The 19,639-nt window shown below is 35.3% G+C and overlaps 1 protein-coding gene across 3 annotated transcripts in view; it reads left to right on the top strand.

Moving 5' to 3' along the window:
- LOC139985593 (phosphatase and actin regulator 2) overlaps positions 1 to 19,639 on the top strand; it is a 389,376-nt gene that overhangs the window by 44,656 nt on the left and 325,081 nt on the right. The gene's annotated exons all lie outside the window — the stretch shown is intronic.

Below are 19,639 nucleotides of genomic sequence, written 5' to 3'. Positions count from 1 at the left end.
AAAATAGATTTGCAATTTCCTATCTTTCTTGTATTGCTCGTGTTATTTTGGCAATTCTCGCTTATTTTATGAACAATATTTCACATTTATTTCTTTGTATGCGATACGATCTCTTCCAAACAATTTATTGGCAAATGATTGTCCACGCATCGTACGAGAAGCGCTACTACAAAAGAACGTATCGTTTTACATAATATCATATAGCGTCGTCGATTTCGTGCTTTCGATGCCAGCAGATTCGATATAAAGCAGAATAACAACTGAGGATTCGATTATTTTACATTGCATTGTCAGAAACGCCGATTTGTCAACCGGATCGGGAATACTGACAATCTGTTTTTTTTAATTTGCGACAGGATGAAAAAAGGAAGTTCTACCTTTCGGAACAATTCCATTTCCTGCATTCCATTAACGACGGCGGGACGTTGCGATCTGATTGTTAAAAAATATCCAAAATGTTTTGTGCTCGCCGACCGTGTAAATCCATTAATCTGATTGCATTGATCGCTGCAACCACTTGCGACATAGAGATACGCGCGTCGCAAATTAATTCATCGAACGAATGAATTTATCAAATCTTTCCGCTAACTGCCAGCAATCGATCGTGATTATTTATACAAAATGCGTCGTGTCGTGACGGAATTAAAAATTATATTTTATGCGGTATGAGTGAACTATTATACCTACATATCCATGTGTCATTTTATATCATGTTATTGTCGCTTTATCTTAATATCAGCAACGATCATTATTAATATTTTAATTTATTTACTTGTAATCTATTTATTTCATCACGGTTCTTTATCTTATCTTTTTAAAATATTTATATTAATATTTCAAGTTTAGCTACACACGTAAACGTTATATATAGTTGGAAAGGAATTTGTACGAAAATAATGTTTACCCGTTATTAAATTATTATTCGACACATGGCTCCTTGTAAGCATATTTACAGTATTAATGTTATTCTTGGCGCTTATTATAGACACTTATAAATACAGGCAAGGATATACATAACACCATTGATCGGTGTAACGACGTCCCATCGTTACCTATTTCTTAATACGTAGGTACGTCGAATAAATGGGAGATGGGGTAATCGAGAAACCATAAAATGGAATCCCCGTTTATAGAGGCAGCTCCGCTGTACATCGAGCTTGCCAACGCAAAAATACGTGATGTGCATAAAGGATCAAATAAAACGGAAAGCTGGTTATCGCTGGAAATGTATATAAATGTACGGAAATGTATAATGCAGTATCGCATTTCGGAATTTCTGATGCGAATGTCCATTACGTTGTTATCTCAAGGATCTTGATTACGATATAAAAATGAGACGATCTAGCTTACTGATTTATTAAATAATGTCCTTGCCATCAATTAAAAATTTTTTTAATAATCTGATACTTTTTAGATCTTAAAAGAGATGGAATCTCATTTAGTTTCTGTGGGTATTGATTGGAAGACAATGTTGCAATTGTCCTTTATCCTTTTATCCTTAGAACGGAAAGATCGGTTGGATCATTTTAATCCACTGACGAGTCGATCGAAGGTATTATTCTTATCAAAGAATATAATTATTGAAAATTGTTTAAAATGGATTGATTCGAATTATTCCAAATATACATACGATACAATTTATTTTCATATTTCAAATGGAACAATTTATTAGAGAATATGCAATACATATTGAGATATAATAAAAATAATAATAAAGAAAGGATTATATCTAAGAGATTGAGAATTGTATCATTAAAGATTTCGTTTGAAGATTCGTCTAAACTTATGAACCAGAAATATCTATATTTTAACCAATTTTATTTTGCTCCTATGATATTAGTTTTCTTTTTAAGTTTTTCATATTTCCTGAAATGTACTCAAAGCTTTGATCAACAAATACAAGTAACTGGAAGCGTTGATTGACAAATAAGAAACCACGCAAACCACGTTGTACGACGTATGTACGATGCATAGGAATTGAGAAGAGTCACTTTATTCGAACGAGAAGTATTCTATTCTGCATTGACTTGGCGACGACCCACGCGAAGCATTTAGGTCATCGATTGAATCATGACCGAGGAATAATGCTTTCTATAACCTTCAAAAATTCGAACAAGACGACTCGTTGGCAGAAGTCGCCGCCCTTATGCATCCTACGTAATTATCATTCCCAACTATTCACGGCTGTAAAAAGAGCGTCGCAACTTTTAATACATCATGAAACTTTTCAATAAAACCACTCTCTCGAAACTTTTTATCTATCTATATATCTCTTATCTTGATTTGTTTCGTTCTTTTCTTCCAAACTTTTTAATTTTCGCTTCTGATATACTATATCCTGCTGCTATAATCTTATTTATTGCATAACAGAAACGGTATTTTTCGAATTTTAATAAGTATCAATAACTTAATATTAATGTACAGTAATAGAATTTCAAATTTATACTTATGCATTTATAAATGTTATGTGTAATGAAATTATTGTACAGCCAGTATAATCATTTCTTATATTTCTTTTAACAATTTCATACATGTAGATGATCGAATTTTTCGTTTTTACCATGGTCCATACTTGTCGAAAAATCTCTGCGGAAGCTTCGATTGGTGTTCCGAACATTTCAAAGCATTACATCGAATTCCTATTTTGGTGACGGAAACCGCGAACCAGGCACAATTTTCCACGGCATCGGGCTCGGGGACTGGCTGCTATTTGGTGTACGAAAGCGAACTTCCACTAGAAACACGGCTTGCAATGCCCGGCCTACTTTATATTTACCTCGACGCGAAAGGCGCCGGAAGAGCCACTTTAAAGGACAAACATTTTCAGGTTTCCGCGGCGTTTTTAGCTGCGCCACGTGATAACAAGGAAATCACCACATCCTCTCTGTTCGACGTACCTGTAGTTTGTGAGAGATGTAGAAATATCACAGACCAATCCAATTTTCAGATTTTTAGGCCATTTTTGTTTTAATCCCGTTTTAATTCCAAGGAAAAGAATTTACATGTTTCAACCTTTTTTTTTTTTTTTTGTTTGCTAAGAATTAACTTTCATTGAACGAACACGAATAATACAGCCAAAGAAAATGTGGGAAGAGTCAAAATAAAATTCGTTATTGTTAATTTCTATTTAATCTCAAGCGGTGTACTTCTCTGAATAATTTAAAGCTCTCGTTTTTTACCATTTTGGCCAGTTTATTATTAAATATATTAAGCCTCTGTAACCCGATTTTTTTCGCCAGTATAACAGAATTTAGATAAACTGAAACCAGCGAATATCAACCTTCAGATGAATCTACGATTTTCGAAAATTTTATTAAAAAGGAAGAGGTTTGTAACTTTGGAATCAAAATGGGATACAGTATCTGTATAAAAATGAAAATCGATGGCTAATAGTAGACAATAGTAGACCCCAAAGCGTTGAACAAAATTTTAGTATAAAATTAAAAGGAGAAATCACTTGTTAACGATTCTTTTTATTTGCTTCAAACTGAAGAAAATTCTTGTTTCTTCAGGAAGAAAAACGTGATCGGGTGGTAAATTGCTCAAGGTATATAAGAGAATGAAGACGGTTAACGACGATAGCCATTGATATAGCTGTACCTGGAACTGTACAGACATCTCTGTTGAATCAAGCAATTACATTTATACGTTGAATAAAGTAATTACTGAGTATAAGGAGCTAAACGTTCCTTTCGAGCGCACAAGGTGAACTAATTACCTCCGCATCGTGCTGCCACTTTTTCGATATTTCAATTGAAGCGTAGTTGAACGCAATGAGATTTTTTATTACGAATAATTCGTAAAATATTGAGTACTAGACACTTTGATGGAATTTTTGTAAACAATCTGACGAAATTTATCAGTGTGTAAAGTTTGTATTAAATCGACGATCTAAGGGTCCTACGTTCTTCTTGTTGGCTGTAGAAGCTGTTTCATTAAAACTTTACTGTTTACAATGTTTCATTAAAACTTTACGCTATTAAATCTCTGTCTACTCTGGTTCAATAACAATTGCAGTATCAGTAAAAATTAATCCTCTATGCCATGCGATAAAAATTGTATACACCGTGACATATCCTTACTATTTATTCTCTTTCAATTTCATTTGATTCTAACATTCAGTAACAATTTAGAAATTACGTATCTTTAACACTAGAACTACCGATAGTTAACACGAAGCCGGTCTTTAAAAATACGTAATATTATTGATTTATTACAGAAGCAATTCCATGTTATGTAGTACATTTTTGCTATTATTAATTCATTTGGGATCCCTGAACGAGGGCTGGCACATTTATAAAATTGTAGAACCAGTCGCTTTGACTGCTGTGGTATTTCTAGTGTTAGCATCTAGCGATCCAGCGATCGATCCGCAATTTTCCTGATAACTGATATCGTCATATTGAAGGATACGCGGTAAAAATTTGAAAAACGTGTGGCAAGTTGTACGAAACGAGAAAACTGGTTGATTGGAGTTCGATAAACAAATTGTAGGACCCCTTTACATTTTAACAAATACCAGTCATTTGGCTGCTATTGGTATAAGTAGCCTGGATACAAAATTATTTTCAGTTTGAATACATAAAAAACAAAATAAAATTCATTATATTATTCTTTTTGTTATCGTTGCGAAAATCATTACATCATTGCGGAAAGAAGATATAACATGAAATAGGAATTTTAAAATAAAATTGTAACCCCAGTCGATTTGACTGGTGTGCTAGTTTTAGTGTTAATCAAGTATAATATCCTTACCCTTTAATTACTTACACTATTTAACACCATACATCATACAAATAATTACACACACGTCTACTACGTATTTGTCACTATCGATATAAATCATTTGTTCATATGATAATCAGACTGAAGGATTTTATGAAAATTCACATCTTTGAGAATATAATTAAAAAAGTGGAACATTCGTAGAAAATTGTTTCACCTAGCAAAGTAATATCAACAAACACGACATATGTTTGAAGTATTTTACACATTCTTTCTTATTATTTGCTATGAAAATGCATAAAAATCCGCACTATAATGATTGCTATTGCTTGTTCGGTTTTTTAGATGAAAGGAAAAAATTCTAAATTTGCGCTCTCATAAGCGGACGAAATTGCAGTTTTATAGTACAATCTTCACTTGCTCAAGCTTCGAATTTTATCAACTTTAGTGCCTAACATCTAACTGATTTTACCTTCTTACTACGTTTCTTTCACCGACTATACATTTCTCTGAACCTAAGGGTGTGCCATGGAGAAACCTAAAGGTGAGAAGCACTTCGGCGATGAATACGCAGGCCGAACCCGACATCGTAAAAAGGAAAATGAGAGGGATGAGATAGAAACGATCTTCCTCGTAGAGGGTGACTACGGTTACATAACAATGAGACGTCGTGGCGTCGTAGACGCTCCGAAACACTCACCCTTCTTCTTTCCTGTCCCTTCCGCATCTGTTTCTTCAGCAAGCTGCTGAAAATGTATGTATATCGCCGATCAAACCGGAAGACTTTCCAGCTTCTATCGGATGGGTGCACATTTGAGTGCTTATTCGTAATGTTAGTTACATGAGGGTAAATTTCACAGAAATTGTCTCGGACATTTTGGGGTAGATATTTTGAATCTGTGAAAGTGGGTCAAAGTCTCAGCGAGTAGAATATTGCGCAAAGAAAATGTGCTTTTTTACTTGAAGAAGAATTGAGCTCATTGCAAGATATAATAGATATATTGCAAGAAAAAGTCCTGGACTATTTTTCACGAAATAAATCTTTCGATGTATTTGCATACGCGACTGTTTTTAAAATTTATTTCGAAGCCATTTGATTTATTCGGCTTTTACCAAATGTGGTAATAGAATCGAATGAATTTATAGACAAGTATTTTGTTCGAGGGTTGCAAAGTTTGTAAGTTTAAGTAGATATTGCAATCTACATCGGTAAATATAGCGTTCATTTGACGTTGGTATTTACATATTTCACGATTTATTTCCATGCAATTTTTATAATAAATATCTGAATATTTATAGAAGAATACGAACTACTGTCGAGCGGAAAAACACATAAATTATTATTGATTTTAAGTGTTTAATTTATGAATTAAATTCTCCTTTCGCGTATTTCACGTCCAAGAATTTCCACTCTTCTAATACGTTCCCGTGACGAGACGCCAGAGGATTCGCGTTAGTTTTTCTCGTATTCTTGCCATTTTCGCATGATCGTGAAAGTTTGATTGTGTAACGCGCGTGTGTCGATCGCATATTGAACGAGGAATCGGAAGTAGCTTGTGGAAAAACGGCAAGGTGGTCTGGTAGGAAATGCGTGTTCATGGTGGTTGCGTCGGAGCTACTCGTACCAACGGTTGAAAAGTTGGAAAGTTTTACAGGAGGGAGACGAATCGATGGGATTTTCCATGCTTCGGCTTTTCTCCTGCTGCTGACTTGTTTATTCCGTTCGTGTCGGCACGAAAGTATCGATAATAAGGTCTCTGAGTCCTTCAACTGTCGCTTGTTACGTGAAAAATTATTTATTTCCAATGTGTGTCTTTTTTTTTAGATTAGAAAGCTATAAAGAGTTTGTATGTATTAGAAACTATCTGATTTAGTTATTCGAAAAGAAATATGAGGAGAGAGATATAAAAGAGAAAAATCCAATTTAAAAAAATTCTGTTTCCATTATGTAAGTAAATAAATCTGTAAAGTAAATTGTATAGTAGATACGTTTTGATAAGATAAATAAAACGATATAAAGAAAAATATGTTGAATTCTTGAATCGATCGTATTATACTATTCTCAAGATTCAAATTAATACGTCAAAAACCACGAGCCTTAATTTGTCTTACTTTACGTTCTTCTAGCCCTTTTAGTTTTGTAAACATTGTCTGATAATCGTATAAGATCGATCTTACGCTTCGAAATATATTCTTAGCGGTATCGACATTGCCAACCAAGGCCGGAATCGTTTATCATTGACATTAGCTGTCAGCTACGGGGTTTACGCGCATAATCGAATGTCCTATAGAGCGGCGAGGTAATTACGATATTACATCGATCTTCTTTGGAAAGAAAATCAGGGCTCGGCTGTACGCTCTGCTTCTATATTAACGTTCGATCTCCATTTAGAATCTCTGTTGCACGGCTCTCTGATCGCGCACCCTTTCTCGTTACACCAGGTGCTGTTTTAAAATTTAAATTCGTCCGCCGTACTCGAGAAAGCACCTCGATACCGTAACGATCCCGCGAATCGAATTTTGTCCAGGAAATTAGCGAGAATCCAATTTTCTACGAAACGGTGAGAACGCATTCGAAAACTAACCGCGGAACTAATTTCGTGAACGAAGTTTCCAGTCGTGGACGTAACGCATTCGATATCCGAGAAATACATGGTTGGTTCTTTGACCCGGCTTGGTAATATTTACCTTCTACAGGAGAACGAAAACTAGCTCGGCAACCGGCGTAATACCGTCGACGAAACTATTTCAATAACAGGCCGACTCTCACCCCCGCCGGAAATCGCAGAATTGCCTTCGCTGGTTCCCCTTATTTTCTATCATCTTTGTTTCGCTCATATCGAAGTATTACCACCGGTAAAGGTTGTGCCTGTTTCTTTTGAATGCTTTAATGAAAGATGCAGGAAGAATGTTTTATCGTGTTCCTTTCGCGATAAAAATCTTTGCGTCGTCCTTGATTTTGTTTAAACGTAAATAATGTTCGCTTTTTTGGAGAACACATCAGTTTTAGTTTCACGCATTTGATAGTGCTTGGTCTGCTGTCATCGGACGAATGTAATATTTTAATTCCTTCGTTTTCAAGTTATCTCACAGTCACAAATTACTGTCAGTAATTTTTCTATTTGTTACTTATATGACAAATAAGCAACTCATACGAAGATTTTGATATTTAAAAATGTGTAGGGATTATTTAGGAAATGAAACTTATTTATAGTTCCACGAACATCTTCTAATAAGAGTAACGTTTAATTTTATAATTTCAAAACATTTTGCCTATATACAGCTACTGTGGGAACGAGAAAGTTAACCAAATATCGCAGAAAATATTTTCGCAGCTTTTATAAATTCTTTGTAAAGTTCTACACGAGATACTCACTTGAAGTACATTTTACTATGATGCTTCCATCTTCTGTAGCTGCCTTCAATCTCATAGACGTTCTACACGTTTTCAATACAGTAGCAAGTAACTATGTAGAACAATAAATTGTGTACTATCTACGATTCCATCGAAAAGCACAAATTAAAGAAGAAAAGAACTGTTTTAAAAATTCCTGCACGAGCAAACTGCCTTAAAATAAATTCTATTTTCAATCTACGTTAAACTTTATCTTTTATACGATTATCTATCTGCACAGATATTCTACATATTTTCAATTTAACCAACGAGTAACTCTATACAATAACAGGTTGTCGAAGGTGCGCTATGAATCAATTTTGCCCCATCGACAAAGTGTTAACACAACGCTCTGGCTATTTACGACCGATACATGGATAAACTTTTTTCTAATTATCCTTTCTCCATTACCCGGCCTTTTTTTAGCACGAAAGAAAAACGAAGTTTCTTAAAAGGAGAGCAGCAAGCGAAATACCACATTATCTATAATTACTCGATAGAAAGCGACGATCGTTTACGCACGATTTGACGCTAATGCATCCGTTCAATAAGCAACTTCGCCGGATAAGCCAGGAGGATGCTGCTTTAACTTTAGTCGACGCCATCAATAACGTTCGACGAGCAGAGCGATAATAAATTTTATGCTTCTCAGAGACGTGAAACGAAGCTCGTGGTTACACGCTCTGTTTTTCATCACGGTGAGACTCGTCGCAGTTTTCACGTTTTAGTCGCGGAAAGTCTGAACCACTTTGATATGAGGATCATTGTTCTAAATGGCGAGATCGATTGATATAGTCCCACTCGTGATGGTATTCGTTTTATAGAAACATTTTGAATTGCAGGTTACAAAAGCTGTTTGGACCTTGAGGTTTAACATTTCTGCATGATGAGCGCTAAATTTGTACATCTTCAGGTACCCAAAATCCTATCAAGGCATCTAAGGTATCATGAAAGTACAATTATGGCAAATGTGATTGGAAAATTGTAAGAAATGTTGAACTTGACGATGTGTCGAAAAGCGAATTGGAACCTTTCGATTTCGGATGATCGTAACTTCTAAATGAATCCACGAAATGCAAAAATTCAAACGTTTGGTAAAGGAAAGTCGATATTCATATATGTAGGTTGTATGTAAAGACATTTAGCGCAAATTGTTAATCGGCAACAATGAAACGCGACGAAGTAAAGTAAGCTAGTACGATATAAATGTTCCATGAAATAGGTATATTTCTAATTATCACTATAATTTGTATTCTAAATCAAGATGGAATATATTGAATATGAAGAATTATTATCATATTTCATCCTTCTTTTCTTCTGATAACGTTTCTTCGGTAAAATGTTGGTTGTACCTTGGCGATTATAGAACGATGTCTTACAAGAATTTTAGCCTAAAAGGCTACAAATATAGTAGCTTTTGACCATTCTCCTTTTATTTTGTTTCAAACTACCACAGTTTTCAATTCTATCAAAGAATCGAAAGACAAGAAAAAATTCCGACACGCAGCGAACAATAACGGCCGATGCTATTAATTAATTAATTTACTGCAGAGCGTTTTCTTCGAGGAACACAGGTGACGTTTGCGCAAAATTAACGTAACAAAACGACCGCGTAATACATATTCCTTGTAACTTGTTACTCTACGCGCTCTTCTATTAACTCCTGTATATATGCCCAGTCCCCATATCGCATTTGATGTTTTCTTGCTACGATGTAATTTATCTTGTTGCCGTTCCGCGGGAACAACCGCGCCGTTTCATTGACATGCAAAGCGAAACCTCGTGCTTTCTTTATTTTAGAGCGACCTAGAGTTGCGCGAGTTATTTCAAACCGGTTGCTACATAACGCGCGGTCGCGCGCGCTTCTTGTGTCGCATTCCGCGATCGTTATGCACTCGTAACCTTCTGTATGGTCACTCTGTTGCAATCGAGTCACACCAGCCAGAGAAATTTCACGATTACAGTTACGTGCAAATAGTTGCGTCACTCATTTTCCTATTATTTTCTAGATTTCCTTCCAAAACAATGTGCAGTTTTTAAAGATATTTTTCGTTTAGATTTCGTAAGGAACAATTAACTTCTTTTAAGGATTTTGCTCTATATAATATTCTAATAATATTCTATCCTTTAGCAACCTCATACTTCTGGAAAGTATCTGCTTTACAATAACTATTAATCATAAAAAATTCGTTTTTTTCGCTCATTTGTAATTCGATAAAGATACTTACCTATCCAAGTTCTTGCAAGAAATCCTATTTTCACACGTATCCCTCATGGTCTCCCACGAGTCTCGCACTTTGTCTTCCTTCTTTCACGCAGTCTTATCAATTCATGAACTTTCACACTCGCACAATAAACAAACGAATTATCAACATTGAATTCTCAATAGTGAAATTTGTTCTCAAATTGTGCTTCATTTTCCAAGCGAACCAGCGTCGATGTTCAACGTAGTAGAATTCTTTTCGAATCTTTGTAAAAATGTGTAATCAAGCTCACAACGAAGAACACTATAGTGTAATTACGCACGGTCGGCTATATGAGCGAAGTCTTTGATCTTCAAAGTGAGGACCAATTATAGCTGTAACGCTGCTCTATCTTTTTCCGATTTCTTCCGGCCGAGTCGTTAGCTACCACAAGAAGGTTCGTCATTTAAAGAACCCCGAGCAGCTTCATTTTGTTCTTTAATTATTCAGACACGACCTCGCGAAACGGCTATCTCAGCATGAGGAGAGGTATATCATACGTTCTAATAGAACCTACTCGGCGTTCGTTGCCCCTACGGCCGACTGATGCCTCGTAAAAACATTCGAGAGCATATCCTGGCGATATTGCAAATCATTGCGAAAGCTTTTGCCGACAGATTCCTCATATGGGACATCGCGTCGCGATTTCAGCGACGATTTATGTCCATTTAACAAGAAGAGCTTCTTACCGCTCTGTTTACATATATTTAAATATTTATCGTTTTCGTTGATATATTCGTAACTTAGTATGCTGATATCTTAGAAGCAGAATTTGAATTGTAAATGAACTTAGTAAACAAGAAGGCTAAATAATCGTATTTTTACGTGGTTGACGCGAGAACACGTAATCTAATTATTTTCACCGAAACTTATTATCTAAATACGTCTGAATTTTTCTGTTTCCTTTTCCTACACTCTTAAAATTTATATCGTTGCAAAAATACAGGCAACAGGAAACATATACTTTCATCCATTTATACGAAGATTATTGAGTCACCCATGGTATATCAATCGACTTATTTTACTTTCGATAGCTATATGAAAAGTACGTAATAAAGAAGATCGATGCTCACTCTATTTTAATATAGTGTCAATAAATTCCGTTTATTGGCACGTTTATTTTCCGATATATCATGCACCCTCTCTCTAACTCTATCCAATTTTTTATCCTCAGGTCGATACGAAAACCCATTTCAGAATGCTTAACATCGTCTTCGAAATTCATTGATTTCACAAAACTTGCCAAAATGATGAAACAACGATAATAGTTTACATGTAATGTTAACTCAACTTTACTCAAAACTTGAATGCACAAATTTAAATCAATAAACTCACATTAGTGAAGCGTTCCAAATTCTGTAAAGTGATTTGTTTCAATAAAGACGAGAGAATAGAAATTTTAAAGAATAGTACAAAGTCAAATAAATAATAATCAAATAAGTTTCCAGTTACTTGAATGAGTCTGAATTTGGTTTGATACATGTCATACCTTTGTTCTTGTTAAACCATAAAGCGAGAGAAATTTACGATTTGGGTTAGCTTCAGGATTATTTCCTGTGGAAAAATATTTCAAGTTCAATCGTGCGATGTCGGAGGGAAACGGAGGAGAAATTTTCATGACGCTTCCACGAACGTGAAGAGCCTTTCTGGAAACTATCACGATGGTCGGTGGCATTAGCAAACTAATCCTTTCACACAATTTACTCAATAGACTGTTTGCTCCCTTGGAAAGTTCCTAGCTTCCGCGCGAAAACGCCTCTGCATCGCGAAACGCTTTACATTCGTGTTATTTGCCCGAATTGCCAAGTGTACGGGTATTTTAGTGTTTCGAAGAAGTTGAAGTTCTTTTCGCTTTTAGGAAAATTATCGAGGAAATCCCGTGTGTTGCTAAACCTACTGCGTTCTTTGTATTATGTTAAGCTCAAATAATTTGTTCTTTTTATTATTAACAAACCTCTTGAATTTAAAGATTTGTTTGAATTGTTGTTCAGTAAGAAATAAAACAGTGAGAAATAAAATTCCTATTCCTACAGCTAGTTTATTATATACATAGCAGATGAATGTTTTCTGTGTTATTAAATACACATATTCAAATATTATGTAACTTAGAATAATTCCTTGATATTGGGTGTATGTTAGTGTTTCTTTTTTATTAAAACATTAAAAATCTTTTTACGTATTGAAACAAGAATGAAATTGATACATTGAAATTCGATAACCGCAGTAGAGTTGAAATTACTTGGGATTTTTTATATTCGTGTATCCTGTGGTCAACTATCGATACTCTACTTGATGCAGTGTATCAGTTTTTGTAATTAGCGTTGTTGATATCCTCTGACAGGGTTCAATTAAATGGTTTCCCTAACTATTGGGTAGGAGAGTCAAGCTCTAATTGGGATTCGATAATTGCTTGGCAGTTTATCGAAGAATGCAAAGTAGAAGAAGAGCTGGGAAATTGTGAGGAATATATTAAATCTGTAGGTGAAAATCTTGTTTTGGAGAATTCTTGCATTTTGTTTCTTGCCACCTAAATGCAAGGGAATGTTCAACTTTATGGTAATTATTTTTATGGCAATTTACTAACTGCTTTTTCCCAATTTTAAAAATAATATTATGCTGGGAATTGAACTATTTAGTGGAAGATGTATTGAATGGAATTGAGAAAATAGTTGAATATTTTTATTTCCTAAATACTTCTAGCCTCGGTATGTTCTAGTTCTTTTAATCTTTCCATTTTGATGTTTCCATACAAAAATGGAAGGAGTTCGATGATTTTTGACATTTGTAGAATCATGTAGTTCAAATATTTCAAAATACCTATAATATGTGTAAATACATCAAATCTCCCGCTATCATCTTAATTTTATAACTCATTTTAGTATTCTGTTTATTTATTGCAAACTTCCTGAAAAATGTCCATTTTAAAACATAGTATTTAAAATACGTGTTAAATATAAGCTTAAACTGTAGTTCCATAATTTTCTAACAAACTTAAAATCACTATCATAACTTCGGTGCTTCTATATATCATTCTACACTAAATTCTTTCTCATCCATTTTAATTCAATAATAAAATTTAGTATCCGTTGATCTCAGCGCACAACTCAAAAAATATCCACTAACATCGATCACAATAGAGCAGAAATCGCGCATGCATGAACAACCTTGTCCCGAATTCGCCGAAATGAAACTACACTCAGATTGCTGTCCCCTTTTTAATCCTTCCATCTTTCATAAGGATATGACTAACGAATCGGTATAGTAGTCACTGCAAGACCTAGTGTCCCAATTTCGCATCCGTTTATAGTCTTTGCAAAGCAACCAGGAATTCGAGGGTGACAAGACTGTTATCCGAAGAATTTTCCTACGGTCGCCCTTGTGGCGAACCATCAAAGATTAGATGGAAAAGCGGAACACCAGCGGCGATCCGTGCGTGGTATTCGAATATCTTCGCCGATGTTTCAGTCCTTCTTTATGAGAAAATCGTGATCGTGCAACACGAGCGGGTAAATTGAAAGATAAAAGCGTGTCAATGTAACGAATGTCGCGTTCCGTTGCGGCATTCTGGCTTTCTAATTGCGATCTTATAATGGCTCAAAGTCGTGAGATGAAAGTCCTTGCGTCGCGCGAGAGATGGCTGCTCGTGCTTTTAAAATCTCGACCTTTTGACCGCTTGTTTGCGCTGCTTTCGATGAGGTAATTGAAACAGACAGCAATGATTAGTATGATCAGCAACTATTTATGGATATTGTATCATGTAGGTTTCTGGAGGATCGAAGAGACAAATAGTGGATTGTGAAATTATATCGCATTAGGCAGAAAGTTCGTATTGATTTGTTGCAAGTTGAATGTCATCGAAATAAATGATAGTCAATGTGCACGCATATAGAATTCACACACATCTACGCTTAAAAGATACTTAGAACAGTTAGATATTATATTATATTAGGTTTAAATTGGAAGGAAGTAAGTGTGCGATGAAAATATCAAGAAAAATGATTTACAATAGTACTCGTATCGCTGAAACGCGTGCAAAGGTATACAGTTTGCACGTGAGAAACTGTAAACCTGAAGTCTTTGCGACATTAATGTCGTATCCTGTCATGTAATAATCCGTCGAGGGTCTTTCGATAAAGAGGCTTTGTTTTTCAAACACACACCTCGCTCGTAAATCCTGATCCGCCTTTACGGCGCTTTTGCTGGGCGAGCTTTTAGGTGCTGGCCCGTCTGAAAAATGCTTTAAAGAACATCCGATATCGACCAGACGATGTGTTATCTATGGGAAATGTCTTCTGTAACAGCTTTGGGCAAGTTCTGATCCGGTAAATGAAGTTTTAAATTTCCTCTTTGACCCTTTGAACGAAACGATGCACAATGGAGTGAGTGTTCAACCTGAAAAAGCAGGTAAAAATCAACTGCTTGAAATCATTTGAAAACAAAATGCTTTTTTTTGATATTATACGAATGAAACGATATAATGCTTGTTTGTGAGATATTCAAACTTCGTATAAAAGTAGTAGACAACACGGTAATTGTTTACAGTAACGACCAGAAGAAAAAATGAGAAAACGCTGTGATTTTACAAAATTGAATTATATTCTATAATAAAAATGACGTATAATGTAATTAGATAGCTTGTAATACACGATTGCTTAGCATAGACAAAATATTTACCACACATTTTACGTATGTATACTCTATGTACGATTGATTGCTATGGCCACAGTAACGAAAGAAAAACCGATCGAAATCGTCTTTCGATTAAGTTTCGAAGAGGGAAATATGGCGAATTCAAGTTCAGCGAGTTGTTCGTTTGTTAACGAAGTTCTTGGAGAGAACAGCAGCGGGTAATGAGATTCGATGGCGTCTTGCAACGAAAGGAGGAAAAAGCAGCAATGGTCCTTCTGCTTCGAGTAATTTATTCCATTAGGTTAATCCGACGAGAGATCGCCACTTTCGCTTATGAAGTTATCGTCGAAACGATGATACCAGACGTTAGATATACATACTTTTATTCCTTGCTAATATCCCGCCAAGTCGCGGTTTTTCTTCCTTCCGGGATTATACAATTGCGCGAGGACTTTGTATCAAGAATACCGATCCACTCGTAATATCGTAACGATAAAGGGATTAAACTTTTCCCACCTCGTGGTCTTCCGGTGGTCGTAATGAGCAGGAAAGAGAGAAATTTAATTTCCAGCTACGGGTTCATTAAATGTATTAAATATATTAAATACGCGATTAAACACGCGGTCCCTAAAGTCGTTCTCCGTGTGCAATGTGAAGAACAAAAACGCTAGGTGCTGGTACTTATCGCGGCTCTGAATATTCTGTTTGTCGGTGAAATTATATTACATGGGATCTTCCTTCTATGGAGAGAAATATTTGCTTAGTTCCTGCTACTTTGCGATATATTTATGGGAGATACTATTATGTTTTTACCTAATTCTCATTTTACGTATAATTGTAGATATGGAAATGATGAAGAGATAAAATGTATCGTAAAGCAATATTTACAAAATCTACAAATATGAGAAATTACATCCAATAATTAATTCGTAATTGTCTTTTTCGAATCTGTTCTTACCTCGATTTTATGACAGACGTTCACCGAAGAGGTCTCGTTTGTGAGGTCGAAATTTTTCTCAAAATGAATGTGTATAATTATTTTCTTATTTCAATGAAATTCTACAATAATTTCGTTACAAGCAATTCTGTATGCTTAGTAGCTATAAAAATAATTCGGTAACTATTTACAAATTGCTCATCTCACCGATTTCGATGACTTTTTAATATGTTGTAAAAATACAAAAGTCTGAACAATTTTTTCTTATACATACAACCGACGCTCTGTCTTAGTTCCCGAGTTATTTGCAAAAAATTGTCGGTACCACTACAGTGAAATTCGCTTATAAATTGCGCAGTACTGCGCGGCGGCTTGGATGAAATAACGCCTAATCTAAACCCATATAAACTGTAAACAAAAGATAAGAATTAGGTTTCGGTTAGACCTTATTTTATCCAGCCGCCGCGCCGTATGGCGGCTGGTAACTAATATTAACGTATATGCTGTTGCGAACGCATAATTTATAGGCAAAATTCAGTGTAGTGCTACCGATAATTTTCTGCGAATATCTCGGAAACTAAGGCCAAGCGGAAGCTATTTCTATAGGAAAAAGTTGCTCAAAGTGTTCATTTCTACAACATATTAAAAAATCATCGACATTGGTAAGGTGGCAGCAATTCTAAATAATTACTAGCGTTCACTAACGTTAAATATGTATATCGTATTCTTAATTACAATTTAAAACGTTTCACAGCACATGACACGTTACTTCCCCTTTCTCTGAACGTTTCGCTGGCGTCCTCGTTAATGCAACAAAGTAATATGAATTTACACGGTAATAAGGAAAGCAATCTCTTCATTACTCCGTCCGTCGTTCCCATCCCTCTTAGCTGTCATTAATTTCCTGCCATTATCGCGTCGAACAACGTCTTATCCAGACGGTTGGCCAACGATCTGATGGACGGACGTAGCGCAGGCTTTTGTTATCGTTCGATCTTGCGATAAGCGCGTTTAGTACGCTTCGAAGTTAATCGCAGATTCTTCCATCGATACGGTACCCGTGTTGCAACGCGTCTAGATCAATTATGGGCCCGTTACCTGGTTTTATATTTTCACGGTGAACAGTTATGTTTTAATATACCTTTAGCTATGTTCATAGAAGTATAAAAATGTATAAATATCCGCACTTTATTAATAACTTTCTTATAATGTTAATATAGTAATATACGTTTGATATTTACGCTAAAGCTGCTTCAGTATTTATTATAAAATTATTTCTGTTTTAACAATATAATGTATAATTACCACTATATATAAATAAAAATTTAATTCATTTAATATATAAAAGAGATACTATGTTGTATACGTGCTGCTATTGGCGACGTGGTTCGGAGCTAAAGTCCCTCTCTTGTGTGTGCAACGCGTGCTTCGTATATACCAGAAAGATGGGTGACCGCCTATAGTATATGCGTAGTTACTACTTGCGTCTCGTATTTTCTTTCTATCACAGAAACGTTTTTCGTACTATGGCTTAACTGACACGTGATTTTTTCACTATTTAATTCTACGTCTCTGTACTACATCGTCGTATCCACGTTACCCTTTGTTTACACACACCACTTTTTCCATTTCCCTAAGAAGTAGTGGTTCAAACAAAGGGAAGATAAAATGGCATTTCCACTTGTCATTCGATATCCATAGAATTACAATACTAAGGATGCCATACAATTTTTATTGAAATCTATTCTTATCATATTAATTATTTTAATTTTTACGTTATAGTGTACGTAGACTGTCTTGTTAGATCGTTACGAATTGCACTTATGATTATTGCGCCCGCTATAAATAACCAATGATGGAGAGCAGCAGAGTTCGCATGTTGCTAGATACGCGTTACGCGCGATGCGCACGACGTGTTGCATCGAAATGTAGCGAATGGGAATGTAGAATCTGTCAGAGTCGCGTTTTTATTTGCACAATCGTTGAACAAATTCTAATGTATTGTTCTGACCGAACCTATTCTTTTTTTATTGCCGTTTTAGTGTCTATTTTAATTCTGCACATTTGCCTATTATTGGCAAAATGTATTAGAATTACAAAATTGAGGAGACCGACAGTAAGTAAGACAACATACTTTTGATCTATTCTTTTTATATTTGTATATATTTGTATATAGTCAAACACATTCGTGTAAGCTGAAACATACCTCCATCAAGATTTTAAATGTTTAATTAAAAAATTAAACTGTAATAATTTATTATATTTTGGGATATTAACAACTACGTTACTTACGTGACATTAAATACAAAAGGCTAGATTATATATTAAGTAAATTGGACGGAAAATATTGATGTGTTTCGAACAATTCAATACATGATTTCACAGTTCTAGTTGTTTCTATAGGATTTTCGTTGATTAGGTAGAATTATTTTTATGCTGGTATACCAGGCAAAATATGATAATGTGTTCGATCGAGTTAATTATATTGCATACGATACCCTTTGGCTAGCCTTCTTTCAATATATTAGTGATTCCAAAAATAAGCAATTAAGTATAATATATATTTGTTGTTTCCATAAGAAATTGGTAAATAGTGCTTGTGGTCGTTAGTTTACCATTAATTCAATACCAATAATTATTTCATTAACATTTGTGTATTTTTAATGCGAATCAAAGTGTTTGAATTCCTATGGACGGCGGTATATTCGTGATAGAATGACTAAGGAAGTCGATATACTGTAAATGTGATTTATAAAAACTGATTTTTCTTCTAACTGGACGACATTTTGCTTGATGGCGGTTGCTTGTTGCGAGCAGATTGCATTTAGAAAGCCGTGAAAGCACAAGGAAACGTAAGTGCAACGCTAGCTGCCACTGGTAGATGCTTGCGGTTGTCACTGATGTACCGTCACTTTGCCTTAATTATACGTCTCCACCCTCCGCCTCTTAATTGTGAATTGTCTGATAATTTGACCCAGCAAGGATGCCCGTTCCTTATTGCAATTATTAATACTGTTAAGTGGGCGGCGTTCGCCCAGTGGCCAAGAATGGTTCCTGGAATCGCTCACAAACATACTGAATAATTATAGATCCGTCACGGGGAACGGTCTTTGTACCAATTGAACGGATTACAGCAGTCAGCTGCATTTTATAGCAATTGCAGGGAATAAAGAAAATAAAATTTAAACGTCAACCACTTTTTTAAATGTATATACTACAAACTCGTCGTTAAGTGGTATTGCTAATAATGAACTTTTTTAATAGGTCATTGATACTTTTTAAATGAAATCATATTCTTATGCAATATAAAGCGACAAAATCAACAATTTTATATAACTAAAAATATATGGCAAGTTGTCTTCTTATTGCTAGAATTCTTTTATTCGGATATACATAGCGACAGTATCACTCCTCTTCAAAGACGAAGCTCTTCACCACGGATATTCTTAGATCTAGGAAAACACTTAATCATGTTTCTTTTCATTAAACTGACCTTAATTCGCAGCGATCGATGGATCGGTTCAGAGTACAGTTTATACCTCACTTAATATCGTCAACGAGAACCGTCTGTCCGTTGAACGGAAGTGACTACTTTGACCATTGAACTGAAGCGTAACGCAGCCTTTCTGTGATTCGCACCAGATTACAAGAACAGAGAGATATATCGGCGAACAGTATTTAAAACAGTTGTTTCTGCGTTGGTACGAACAC

Source organism: Bombus fervidus, chromosome 3 (genome assembly GCF_041682495.2).
Source record: "Bombus fervidus isolate BK054 chromosome 3, iyBomFerv1, whole genome shotgun sequence".
Classification (NCBI taxonomy): domain Eukaryota; kingdom Metazoa; phylum Arthropoda; class Insecta; order Hymenoptera; family Apidae; genus Bombus; species Bombus fervidus.
Note: the sequence above shows the minus strand (reverse complement) of the source record. Positions and strands in the feature narration are given on the sequence as shown.